Source organism: Pinus tabuliformis, chromosome 4_1, assembly GCF_031772625.1.
Source record: "Pinus tabuliformis cultivar Carrire ecotype Pingquan chromosome 4_1, CPIR1, whole genome shotgun sequence".
NCBI lineage: Eukaryota > Viridiplantae > Streptophyta > Pinopsida > Pinales > Pinaceae > Pinus > Pinus tabuliformis.
Genome location: NC_142303.1, coordinates 765,011,693 through 765,025,595, shown reverse-complemented (window position 1 = coordinate 765,025,595; position 13,903 = coordinate 765,011,693). Strand labels below are relative to the sequence as shown.

The 13,903-nt window shown below is 34.6% G+C and overlaps 1 long non-coding RNA gene across 1 annotated transcript; it reads right to left on the bottom strand.

Moving 5' to 3' along the window:
* Positions 1–618: 618 nt before the first annotated feature.
* Positions 619–3,002, bottom strand: LOC149178406 (uncharacterized). The gene is made up of 2 exons (XR_016258852.1): positions 1,790–3,002; positions 619–1,695 (listed from the first exon to the last, which is right to left on the bottom strand). It is a non-coding gene; the product is annotated as an uncharacterized LOC149178406 (long non-coding RNA).
* Between the last annotated feature and the right edge of the window lie 10,901 nt (positions 3,003–13,903).

Below are 13,903 nucleotides of genomic sequence, written 5' to 3'. Positions count from 1 at the left end.
TGTGAACCTACATAAGTTAATAAATATTAAAAAGTGCATTATGTTAATGTAATACAGCTAAACATTATCTCTATTATCTTCATAATGCATACTAGAAGTGTCAAAGAAGTGTAAATCCTATTCACTAAAATCATTTTTTTAATAAGAAACTACAAAATAATATGCTTTAAAATTTAAATCAATTTTTCCATAAGAAGCTACAAAATAATATGTTTTAAAATTTAAATGATAAAAGATGGTGGGCATGCTTACTTGGATTGCGAATTTAGTGTAACCACTTGATAGCAGATATCCCCTTAATATTATATTATTTAAATGATAAAGGATGGTGAGCATGCTTACTTGGATTGCGAATTTAGTGTAACCACTTGATAGCAGATATCCCCTTAATATTATATTAAGTTTGTTATAAAAAATAAAAAAATAAAATAGATGATATAATAACTTTTAACAAAAATGGAATTGAAAATCAAATTGATCATAGCATTTTGACCATTCACCATCCATTGTCAAAATAAAAAATAATATTGTAAAAATGAAATTGATAATTAAATTGTTATGGCATTTGGTCAAAATTAAAAATATAATCAAATATTATGCAAAATTCCTTACAACCCATTAATATCAAGTAAGAGTAGGACTTTTTATTAAACTTAGTTAAATATACATAATTTACAAGGAGCCATACTTGCTCTACAAGAGTTCAACAGTTAGCCTTGCAGGCCAAACCACCCAATCTCCCAAAACTAAGAGAACTTAAACCGGAAAACTGGGAAGAACAGCCAAACAAAACACAAGGAGCATAGTAAACCTTGGAGGGCAAGTCCAAAACCCGCCATGGAACCATAAAAGGTCCCACAACAAGTCAAACTGAAAACTGACAAACTGAACAAATGGACCTGAAGGAAGTTAAAGCATAACACTCTAATATTTTTCGGGCCTGACCAACGGGCACACACAATCGCCACCGTTGATCTACTTATTAAGATCCAAAAGTCATCATGCATATCAGAAGGATGAAAAATGTGAAAATTAACCGCTCGACGAGGGAGGTTTTCTCTCTCCTTGTTCCGCAACGTGTCGCTCAAAGAGTGGAATCGGAACCAAACACAGAAAAACCGGAAACCGTTCAGACCGCGCCCAATATACCGCTTTTGGTATTGGACCGGTGGACTCGCGTAAAAGCCCACTAACATCAATAGATCATGAAATCTATATCATGTACGTTTATATATGTATTTGACAATATATGTATTTCACAATATACATCGATAGATCATCAACTCTATATATACTTCAATTTAACATTATACTTACACTATGAGATCTATATGAACAGGGTTATACCTAATGGTATATGTACACAGTGAAGGGCCTAGGCAACCATCCAACAGTGTATGCACACGAGGCCATACCATTAATATTATGTAGCAACTCTATGATTGTTGCCCGACATGAATAGCTATTAGCATATATAATAAAAGTACAACTCTTCCAGGTGCAAGTCTGATGGCGAAGTACTACATACTTGTAGGTAAATGAATGAATCGCTGGGAGATTCAAACCAGGAACCAACTTGTGAGGCTCAAGAAAGCTCCATGTACAATCTCTGCCCGCAATACCCATGAAGGTAGATTACAAGTGGCAGGCTACATTGACATCTGTATATGAATCTGCGGAAATCATCTGCAAAACCTTTGACAATAGACGAAGAAGGGATCAGAATGAATTTCAGAACAAATGAGAAATGTATTAACTATGATGATCAGTAAAATTGAATATCGCATACCGGATGTAAATGAAGGGCAAAGTAAGGCCAATTCAATACGCTATGTATCGTCCTCTGGATAACAGTACCGAGAAATTACAGTTAAACACTGCGTATTAGTTTCATTTAAAAAACAAAAACTTATCATAATTGCGAAATTTTATACTGCAACCCGAAAAACACCTGGAACACAGGATAAACAACTGTGATAACAGGGAATATGGGAAACTCCTGAAAAATTAATTGAAAGATTAATTATTTCTGAATTTTAGAATTGAGATTTCTGTGATTTGAATTTGTTATTAAAAAGTTACACAATTCTGGTGAATTTGTTTTTAAAAAGTTACACAAGTCTGGTTAATCTTCAAGACTAGGTTAAAATTTGAATGTGATGAATCGCAGAAAAAAAATTATTAACTGAAATACAGAGTCACTAGAATTGTCGCAAATCTCCAATGTGCCCCGCTTTCGAACAAACACACGAGAAATCAATATATGCAGAAATCGATAAGCAGAATCTGTTAAGCTAAGATTGCGAAAAGAATAGATATATCATATAACACAAACATAATGTTAAAAGAAAAGGAGACAGTAAAACCTAATTTCAGAGAAATGTACCGGAGGGAGCTCTCTTCAGTCCAAAGAAAAGACATTTCCTGGACGAAATCAGCTCCCGCATCATTCACACATCAACCCACTCATTTCGTTTGTGTGTAAAGAGTGAGTTTGTGAATGAATGAGACGGCAGCTGTTTCGAAGAGCCAACAATCCTCTGCTGGGCTGAACAGAGCCCCCTTTCGCAGACATAAAGTTCGTGGTTGCCTGGACTTATTCACGAATTCATTCTCCCAAAGACAGTACCTGCAAATTAATTATATATATATCCTGATGCAATATACAGAGATGGTGATATAGTAACAGAAATAGAAATCAAAGGCCATTTACACTTGCGAGAACAGACAGCTCCCTGACCTAGCGTAACCGAGCTATATATATATATATATATATTCTGATGCAATATAGAGAGAAATAGAAATCAAAGGCCATTTACACTTGCGAGAACAGACAACTCCCTGACCTAGGGTAACCAAGCAAAGTTGGTATAACCATATCAGAGATGATATTGTTAGAAGAAATCTGCAAAGGGGGGTGCCATTTAAATAGGGAGGATCTATATGCACGAAGCTCTCCAAGGCACCAATGCATGCAGATCAAACTCCGACCAACAGAATATCTGAAGCCCGCCCTTGGATTGTAGAGTCGGGTAATTGTAAGGTTATAATCACCCGACTCTACAATCCGGTTAAGGGTCATCGTAAGGTTCTAATGACCCGACTCTACAGTCGGATTAAGGGTCATCGTAAGGTTCGACTCTTCAATCTGGTTAAAGGTTACGACTCTACAATCCGGTTAAGGGTCATCGTAAGGTTCGACTCTTCAATCTGGTTAAGGGTTACGACTCTACAATCGGGTTAAGGGTGGTTCGATGACCCGACCCTGCAAACGGGTTAAGGATGGTCGGTCCGGACATTCCAGCACTGCTCTAGATTTCATTAAACAAAGTTTCGATGACCCATTAGCGTTTTTTTGTTAAACAAAGTCCGAATTGAATTGAATAATGCATTCCTGCGGGTGGGTAAATCTGTGTAGTGGGCTGACATTTTTTAGTGAGCTTTTAATTGAAGTTGCTTTCACGTACAATAAATGGCTATTATAAGGCAGCCTTTCGAGTTACAACAATTTCGAAAGGTCGTTTGACCATTCTTACATTTCTCTCGATTTCAAAGTAAACACAATAGTTGTGTTGCAAGTTAATAGTATAATAAATGTCGTGTGTATTTAGAAATATCACCGGATCACCGGAGGCCTGGTGACACGGATTCACGACACTCAGTTCATACCGTGTATATGGACAATGAATTCATTTTTCATGTGCCATGTAATTGATACACGCATGGTGACCACATCCCCGTTTTAAAGTCAATTAGATATTTACAAAAATTTATATTATTTTTGTCTTAAATTGGCATTGTAAATATGTGTAGCAATATTTAGTGCTCGGGGACACTGCCGTATACGAAAGGGGCCAAATTTGGGATTTTCCACTATTGAGATTGGTGTAAGTGTTTGGTCAGTTTGGGAAAAAAAACCAAATTCTCTAAAGAATAAAATTATATATATATATATATTCCAAATTTTAATATATTTTAATAATAGGAAAATTAGAATGGATGGGAGGGAAAGTTTCATTTATTTCACCAGATTCATTTAAATTTGGTAGTTTTTTTAGTGGTTTAATTTTTTGAACTTTTTAGAGAGGATCATCTTTTTTGAAACAAACTAACATATATTTGACACTATCTATGATGAAGTCGAAGGTGAAGTAACTCATGTTGCATTTGCTCCATATTTTCTGCCCACTCTGGGTGAGGAGATACAAACTAGAATTGAGAGGGAGGGAGAGCCTCATTTCCCCAAGATTTCTCATCTTCAACGGATATATTTAAATTTGGTAGCAACGTTGTAACATGGTTGACCATAGTTGAGTTTCATATTAAGGAAATCCTTGTCACAATGCGATATTGGACCATGGTTGACCATGATTGATTTTAATGTCGAGACAATCTTTGAGAGATTGTGACATTGGACCATGGTTGATTTTCATATTGAAACAATTTTCATCGTAATGCGACATTTGACCATGGTTCCATGAATGGACATGGCTGACCATGGTTGATTTTCACATTGAGACAATTTTTGTTACAATGTGATGTTTGAGCATGGTTGACCATGAATGACGATGGTTCACGATGGTTGATTTTCAAATTGAGACAATATTTGTCACAATGTGATGTAGAACCATTGTTGACCATGATTATAAACCCAAGGGATTTATATTAAACCCTATGATTAATATTAAAAACCCTATGAATAATGTTATACCGTAGAAATATAAATCCTTGGATTAATAAACCAAAAATATTGATATTATATAACCAAGGGAATGTGGTTTACCATGCTCGGCCACGCGCAACCATGTCACAATGTGACATTCAATGGTTGCGCATGGTTGACCATGATTATAAACCCAAGGGATTTATATTAAACCTACGATTTATATTATAAACGTGATGAATAATATTATACCTTATGAATATGAACCCTTAGATTAATAAACCAAATGGATTGATATTATAAACCCAAGGGATTAATTCTAAAACCCCAAAGTATTGTAAACCCAAGGAAATAATATTAAACCCAATAGATTAATATTATAAACCCAAGGGAATAACGAACCAAAGGGATTAATACTAAAAAACCAAGGGATTATAAACCATAAGATAAATATTATAAACCCTAAAATAAACATGGTTGAACATGGTTGACCACAATTGATTTTCATACTAATACAATATTTGTCACAATGTGATGTTGGTCTATGGTTGACCATGATTGATTTTCATATTGAAACAACCTTTGTCATAATGTGACATTGGACAATGATTGACCATGGTTGGTTTTCATATTGAAACAATCTTTGTCACAGTGTGACATTGGACCATGTTTCCACATGGTTGACAATGATTATAAGCCCAAGGGATTTATATTAAGCCATAGGATTAATATTATAAACCTTATGAACAATATTATATCGAGGGAATTTGAACCTTTAGATTGATAAACTGAAATGATTGATATTATAAACCCAAGGGAAAAATATCAAACCCAAGGGAATAATATTAAACCCAGGGGATAAATACTATAAACCCAAGGTATATAAACACTAAGATAAATATATTAGAAACCCTAAAATAAACATGGTTGACCATAGTTGACCACGGTTGATTTTCATATTGACACAATATTTTTCACAATGTGATGTTGGTTTATGGCTCACCATGTTTGATTTTTATATTGAGACAACCTTTGTCACAATGTGACATTGGAAAATTGTTGACCATGGTTGATTTTCATATTGAGACAATATTTATCACAATGGAACGTTGGACCTGGTTGTGCATGGTTGACCATGATTATAAGCCCAAGGGATTTACATTAAACCCTAGGATTAATATTATAAACCATATGTATATAAACCATAAGGTAAATACTATAAACCCTAAAATAAACTTGGGCAACCATGTTTTACCATGGTTGATTTTCATATTGAGACAATATTTGTCACAATGCGACATTTAATCATGGTTAACCATGGTTGATTTTCATATCGTGACAACCTTTGTCACAATGTGACATTGGAATATGGTTGTGCACATTTGACCATGATTATAAACCCAAGGGAGTTAACTGAGTTAAGTGTGAGTCAATTCAGTCTTATTTTGGGAAACGTCAAACATATTGTGTGTTTTCATGTTGATGTTATTTTGAGTGAGTTGATAGTGAAAAAAATGTTAAATACCCCTTACCAAGTTCATTGTAATCATCAACTTTTGTGTGATTAATAGAACAGAAGAAACTTGGGCATTTTGTGTGTGTGAAACTTGTGTCTTTCCTCCTCTGCCTTTCCAACGTAACCACCATAGTCAAGCACATTCTTCCTAAAAATATTTGTTTCCAATATTTAATCTGATCACTTCCATGTATAGATTCACACACAAATGAATAGGTTGCCAGAGATGTATAAATTCAAAAACTTTAATCAAATTGCATCACTTCATGAATAAACTTAACAACCCTTCTAAGTAAACAGTTGAGGAAAAAGAGTATTCATTAATAACCCTTCTTCAAACTTGCTCACAAAACATTTCAAAAAAAGATACATATAATTTTCTATAATATATTGTTTAGTAGCTTTAAAAGTATTTTGTAAATCTTTGAAAGTAGACATTTAATTGTCCCCCTCAAACTCATCTATCTTTAAAAGAGGATAATGGTTAATCCCTTCTAACAATTCTTTAGAAAACCATTAAACTTTGAAGCGCTTATGCTTTCAGGTACATGAAATATATTTTTATTTAAATTAACAAATAAGCATAAATTTTAGACAAAAATATTAATTTCTATTTTTTTATAATTATTAATAATTTTTAAAGTAATATTTAAAGAACTCAAAATAAATTTATAGCATAATTTTAAGTATCTAAAAGCACCAATTGACTTATTCATCTTAACAATCCAAAAATCTAGTGAATGATCATTCTTCATATTTAGTTTTTAAAATACACCTTAAAATTATATACAATTTTTTTTCAAATTAATATTTTCTTATTTTTCCAAAATTTCAATAACATTTTATCATATTTAAAATAAAAATCAATTTTTTGCGCATGACTTAAGTGCCTTAAAATTAGAAATAAATATGTTAAAAAAAACAAAATTAAATAATAAATGTATTTTGACAAATTGATCCTTAATATTAAAAAATTATATCGAAAATCATTTTGTCGTTTAAATAACTCTTGATCCATCTTGGCCTGGAGTATGCCGTAAAACTGCTTCTGCTTGGCTAAGAGCTCGTCTTCCTCGGACGTAAGGAAACAGGTTAACGGCCCAAGACCCAGAGGCATCTGGCAGGAGTGAAAGCCTGCTCCCTTACGGACCACCAGCGGGTTATTACAGGTGGCGTGGTTTTCCTTGATAACAGTGATGAGTCAAACCGACATTCGCGGATAGCAGCCAGAGATGGCTATCCTCACTGTTGGTTTGACACCTGAGTTTGATAGGTTTTGCCACCTTCGGAAAAAAAAAAACTCTTGATCCATCTCAATCCAACCTTACAACAGCGACATAGTTAGAAAAAAGCTCCAATTTTATGTCGAGAGAAAGGGCATGACTCATATATCTTATAAAATAACATAATTTTCTTCACCCGAGCGTGTCAAAGTGCTCGATACACGAGGCTAGCTTCTCGGGTTTGAGGAAATCGAAAATATCGGTGGTGATAAGAATGACAGTGTGATATTTGTTTGGTAAAGTAGGCCGCCATTGAAATTGTTGAAATAGGATCGTGGACATGCGAAAACTTGGTTACCAGTGACAATTAAATGTATTTACAATTTACTTTTGGCACATGTTAGCTATTGATAATACTTATTATAATTGCAATATTTACATAATACGGAGTCGTGATTGAGTGTTTGAGTGTCGAGTTAATTGCAATATTTACATAATACGGAGTCATGATTGAGTGTTTGTGTCACGCTTCTACACTTGTAGTGATCTTCCAATCGCTTGTAGCGAGGTGCGGCACCACCGAACGCTTTCTTTTTAACAATACTAACGTTTATGGTCTACGCCTTATCCAACATAAACATACTTAACTTATGTTTGCAACCGAATGAAAGCATTATCCTTTATACTTTAGTAAAAGCCATTCTCAATCATTAACCGTGCATAATAAACCGAGAACATCAATAATACACAAGTACAAAGAGAGGGGCAACTCCCAGAAGTCTGCCCAGCATATATATAATATCAACTTCTTCAAAATTTACAATACAAGTGTGCTTGACAATCTTCAAGCCAACACTTATAACATTTATACATCCAAGGCATAGAATAGCCCTTCTACAATAATGTGCACTTCTTGCACAAAGTGGAGGACTCACCCGAGTCTCCTACCCAACTCTACCAAGTCTTGTGCACAATACCGTACCTTAACCAGCCTTCATACCTTAACCGGGATCGAAACTTCCTTTCTGCACGAAGGAGGAACTACGCATTACCCATGCATTCCCTTTACCCTTGCGCAGTTGCGTTCTACCCCTCTGCGTTGTATCGAAGTGCGAGATTTCTTGGTGAAAATGAGGAGCAGCTCCCCTTACTTATACGCATCTCATCCTGCGTTGTAACCTCAGGCCGACCTCCTAAATTCCAATATGAACGTTTCCATGTTATATTTTAACGTGTCGGCTTGAGCGTGTGTGGCTGCTCACCATTCCATGCGTATATATATCAAGGTCTTCCCACATAACGTGCGTGCGCAAGTGTGGAGTTCACACTTAGCCATTTCGGCGTTTTTCCTCCCGTCGCACCTATCGTCACACGTTCGTTCGGCGTGCGCCCGCCCGCGCGCCCTCGCATGATCACCCGGAGGCCTAACAGTTTGAGTGTCGAGTTAAAGTAATAGATGATACTTATTATAATTACAATATTTACATAATATGGAGTCGTGATTGAGTGTTTGAGTGTCGAGTTAAAATATTTACATAATACGGAATCGTGATTGAGTGTTTGAGTGTTGAGTTAAAGTAATAGATGATACTTATTATAATTATAATATTTACATAATATGGAGTCGTGATTGAGTGTTTGAGTGTCGAGTTAAAGTAATAGATAACTTTTAATGTGTGGGTGCATGTCAAAATATTTTAGGCAAGTCATTAGTTGGAAAAAGATAAATACTTTTTAGTGGGTTCATTATAAACATCATATTTTATCTAATATCAATAGAAAAGCCGCAACTCATATTTTATGTGTGAATTCATGCTTGTCTCCTTCGCGTTTCCATCAAATTGGCATCAAAACAATGTTACCAAGAGCCAAAAAAAAAAAAACAGATCAGCAATAATCCATGAAAGAGGAGAGAGAAACAATTTTTCCTATTGATTGAACTATAACGCACCATACAGTGGTATTCAATGCTTTATAACGGATATGGGTTTAAAAAAGAGCCGCGTTAAGAGCTGCAGGCCACAAGCAGTGAAGATCGCATTAGCAAAGTCAAAAATTTTAGCGGTCGTAGCCACCGTCCTAACCGCTGGAGTTGTCATCTATGAGTAGCCTGCAAAGTCGCTCGGATAAAGTTCCGCAGTCGATCTGTAGCTCGTTCTCAAGACTGTTGTGAGAGAAAACCGGCATACCATGTCTGCCAGAATAGCACCGTTTATTTTGTTTTGCTTATTTAGGAGCCTTCGTAACTAGAGATATCGCTGGAAATAGTCGCCAATAGTTACTAATGGCCTGCAGTGCCACCGTATCGCCAAAGGGCCGTGTGCTCTAGCCGCCACCGAAGAGAGTTGGAGGATTAAAAAACCCAAGCTCGTTTTATTTTTTCCGCAGACCAGTTGAAGTATTTCGCAAGAAGGTGAAGTATAAAACGTTTTTTTTTTCAATCAGACAAAAATAAAAGAAAAGTCAGTTAGCCATCGATAAATATGATCTATTCATGATTAATTTGTTTGGCAAAGTTCGCTCATTCTAAAGAAAATTGTTCCTTGGTTTGGAAATACTATTTTCCGTGGGTATATTCGGTACGTTAAAGGTTTATTTAAGAAAGAGATTCATATTTTGTTGTAAGTGTGATATAAAAGGATATAAAGCTTTTTAAAGCGTCTAGATTGAAGTGTTTTTCGAAAGGGTCTATGTCGGAAAAAAAACTTGAGTGGAAACTTGTGTGATAATTTGTTTTATAAAAAGGTGTATGGTGAATGGTATGATTTTTTAAAAGGCTTTAAGAAAGAGAAAAAAAAAATGTAAAATTTTAAAAGTCTTAAGTTATTATAAGTCTAACTTAGACATAGATCAGCAAGCATGTTTAAGTGATAATTGAACGAATTTCTATTGTAAACGTAACGGGCATAGGTGAGTCATATCATCGTAATTAAGGAGTGTTAGAAACTGTAATTACTCCCGCATGTGGAGTTGGCTAAACATAGAGAGTCAGTTAACTGAGTGATTGAGTGCTTGAGTGCTGAGTTAAGTCGAGTTAAGTAATAGAAGAATTTTAGTGTTTGGTTGAATGTGGGTGCATGTCAAGATATTTTATGCAAGTCGCTAGTTGGAAAAGCATAAGTACCCTTCACTAGGTTCATTGTAAGCATCATGTTTTGTGTGATCAATATAAGAGTTGCAACTCGTGTTTCATGTGTGCATTCATGCTTTGTATCCTCCGCTTTTCCATCAAATTTGTTGGAAAGGTAGAGGAGACAAAGCATAAATTCACACATAAAACACGAGCTACGACTTTTCTATTGATCACACAAAACATAATACTTATAATGAACCTGGTGAAGGGTATTTATCCTTTTCCAACTAGCGACTTGCATAAAATATCTTGACATCCAACCACACACTAAAATTCATCTATCGCTTAAATCGACTTGACTTGACACTCAAACATTTAATCACTCAATTGGCTGACTCTCTTACTTTATCTAGCTCCTCATGCGGGAGTAATTATCTTATTTTAACAGTCTCCCTTAATTATGACCACTAAAATAAAATACGATTCATGACAACTCAAACATGCATGCTCGTCTATGTCTCAACTAGGCTTACAACACCCAAGTTTCTTCTATGAAACTAAAACAGATCTTGTGCTAATGACTTAGTAAATATATCATCCAATTGATCACTAGATTTAGAAGGCTTCAAGTGAATTTCTCCATTGCTCACAAGTTCTCTAATAAAGTGATATCTAATATCAATATGCTTGCTCTTCTGATGAAACACACTATCCTTGAATAGTGCAATCACTGAGGTGTTGTCACAGTATATTGTTGTTGATCCTTGTTGTTTCTGCTTAAGTCCATCAAATACTCTTCTTTACCACACTGTTTGACATGCTGCTGATGTTGGTGCTACATATTTTGCTTCTGTTGACGAAAATGTCACAATGGGTTGCTTCTTAGATGCCCATGAAATCACACCTGAACCAAGGTGGAACAAAAAACCAGAAATTATCTTCCTATCATCCAAACTACTTGCAAAATCACTGTCTATGTATCTAATCAAATCTTTGTTTTCTGTGCTTGCTTACATTATGCCACAATCTCTAGTCCCTATTATGTATCTCAAAATTCTTTTCCCTACACTTCAATTTGTGTCTTTTGCAGTCCCCATAAATTTGGAAATTAAACTCACTCCTTGCATGATATTTGGTCCTCTAGCTGTGAGATACATGAGACTACCAACCAATCTTTTGAATAGAGTTTGATTAACATATGATCCTTCATCATCCTTGCTTAACTTTGTACCTGTTGCAACTGGTGCAGGGACAAGTTTGCAATTTTCCATCCTAAATCTTTTCAACAAATCTTTGGCATATTTATTTTGACAAATAAAAATTCATTTTCCAGATTGCTTAACTTCTATGCCAAGAAAATATTTCATGCGACCAAGATCTGTCATCTCAAACTCTTTCATCATGGATGCTTTAAATTCATCTAGCTCAAAATCCCCTGTAAAAATAATGTCATCAACATATAAGCAAATAATAAAAATTTGTCCACGCTCATTTACCCTTTTGTACAAGGTAGGCTCAATGTTTCTTCTGCAGAATCCATTCTTAATCATGTAGTTGTCAATTCTGTTATACCAAGCTCTAGGTGCTTGCTTTAGTCCATAGAGCACTTTCTTCAACCTGTAAAATTTATATGCATTACTTTCAACTTCATATCCTAGAGGCTGTTGCACATCAATTTCTTCTTCTAGAATTCCATTCAAGAAGGTTGATTGCACATCCATCTGATATACTTTCCACTTGTTATGAGACGTTGTAGCTAGAACTTCTCTTACAATATCCAATCTGGCTACCAGAGAAAATGTTTCTCCAAAGTCTATTCTCGGTTGCTGTGACAATCCTTTTGCAACAAGTCTTGCTTTAAATTTGTTAATATCACCTTTAGAATTCAACTTTGTCTTGTACACCCACTTCACACCAATGAGATTTTTGTCCTTTGGAAAATCAACCAAATCCCATGTATCATTCTTTTTAATAGCTTCAGTTTCTTCATCCATGGCTTGCACCCAATTTTCATCTCGGATTGCTTCTTCAAACGAAGAAGGTTGGAATGACAACAATGCAAAATTTGAACTAACATCCAAATCATCATAAATATCTTTTAGACTTCTCATCTTTTTCTTACCATTGGTTCATTCATCACCTAATTGATTGTGCTTCGAGAGTTTCGATCTGTTGATTTTCTTGAAGATCCATGCTACTTTGAAAATCCTGGATTCCTTATTGGTGTCTCTATTTGGTGTCTTCACTTGTGATTCTTGTTGCTCATTTTCTAATACAACACCTTTAACAATGTAAATTTTGAAACGGGAACTATAAACTCAAAATGGGAACTCTGACAAAAAAACCTTGAAAAAACATCAAAAACAGTGCTAAAAATGAAAAGTGTGTATATTGGAACGATGGATTTTTTTTGGGGTCAATTTTGAACATGTTTTAAAAATGGTAGTGAAAACGAAATTTTCTTGCCAAAAACGCCTTGAAAACAAAAAAGTGATGATACTGGAACAATGATTTTTTTAGGGTAAATTTTTAGCATTTTAAAAATGCTAGTAAAACCGAATTTTTATGTGCCAAAAAAAAATTTATGACGAAAAAACACACTAATGTTTTTGGTAGAATAGCATTTTTCTTTCCTAAGTATAAATCAATATGTTCTTAGCCATAACATGTTAGATACAAAAGAAATTGGAATTTTTTCAACCATAAAATTAAAAAACCATGACATTATGAGCAAATTACATGAGTAAATGAATTGAAAAGCCATTATCTGTATATTGATTGAAGCATACATTAATTTTCTAATTTAATTTTGCATTGTAGATATTCTAAATATTACAAATTATCATAATTAAGACATATAATCCAACAACATAAAAATGACTCATAACTTCTAATTTAACACCATATGGAAATAAAAAAAATTATTTCAAGATATGATGCAAACATCAGTTATATAAACTGTCTTAAACAATTATTCAAAATCACTCATATTTTCTTGCACACCATCATAATTCATATATTTAGATGAGTGACTGGATGCTGACGAAGATGTTCCATATTCTTCTCTTTTATCAACTAGTGCCCCATCTAAGTCCACATGCATGCCCACCATTTCAGGTTTCAAAATTCTTCTAGATCTATGACTGGTTTCAACAAACTCCCATCTCAACATTGTTCCTTCTGGTAACAACCTTTTCAGAATCTCTATCGTCTTGAAGCGAAGATTTCGTCTCTTTGTTAAATTGAAGTCATAAACAAGTATGTCAACGTCGTCCAATTTTAATATGTCTATGCAGCGGTGATTTATATTTGTACCCTTTCTTTTTCTCTTTTCGCCATTTTTCTGTCAAGTACCATCTCTGGCTTATACACACCATTGAATGGGTGTGTATTTGTGGCATATCAATGTACTTCACCACTTGTAACAT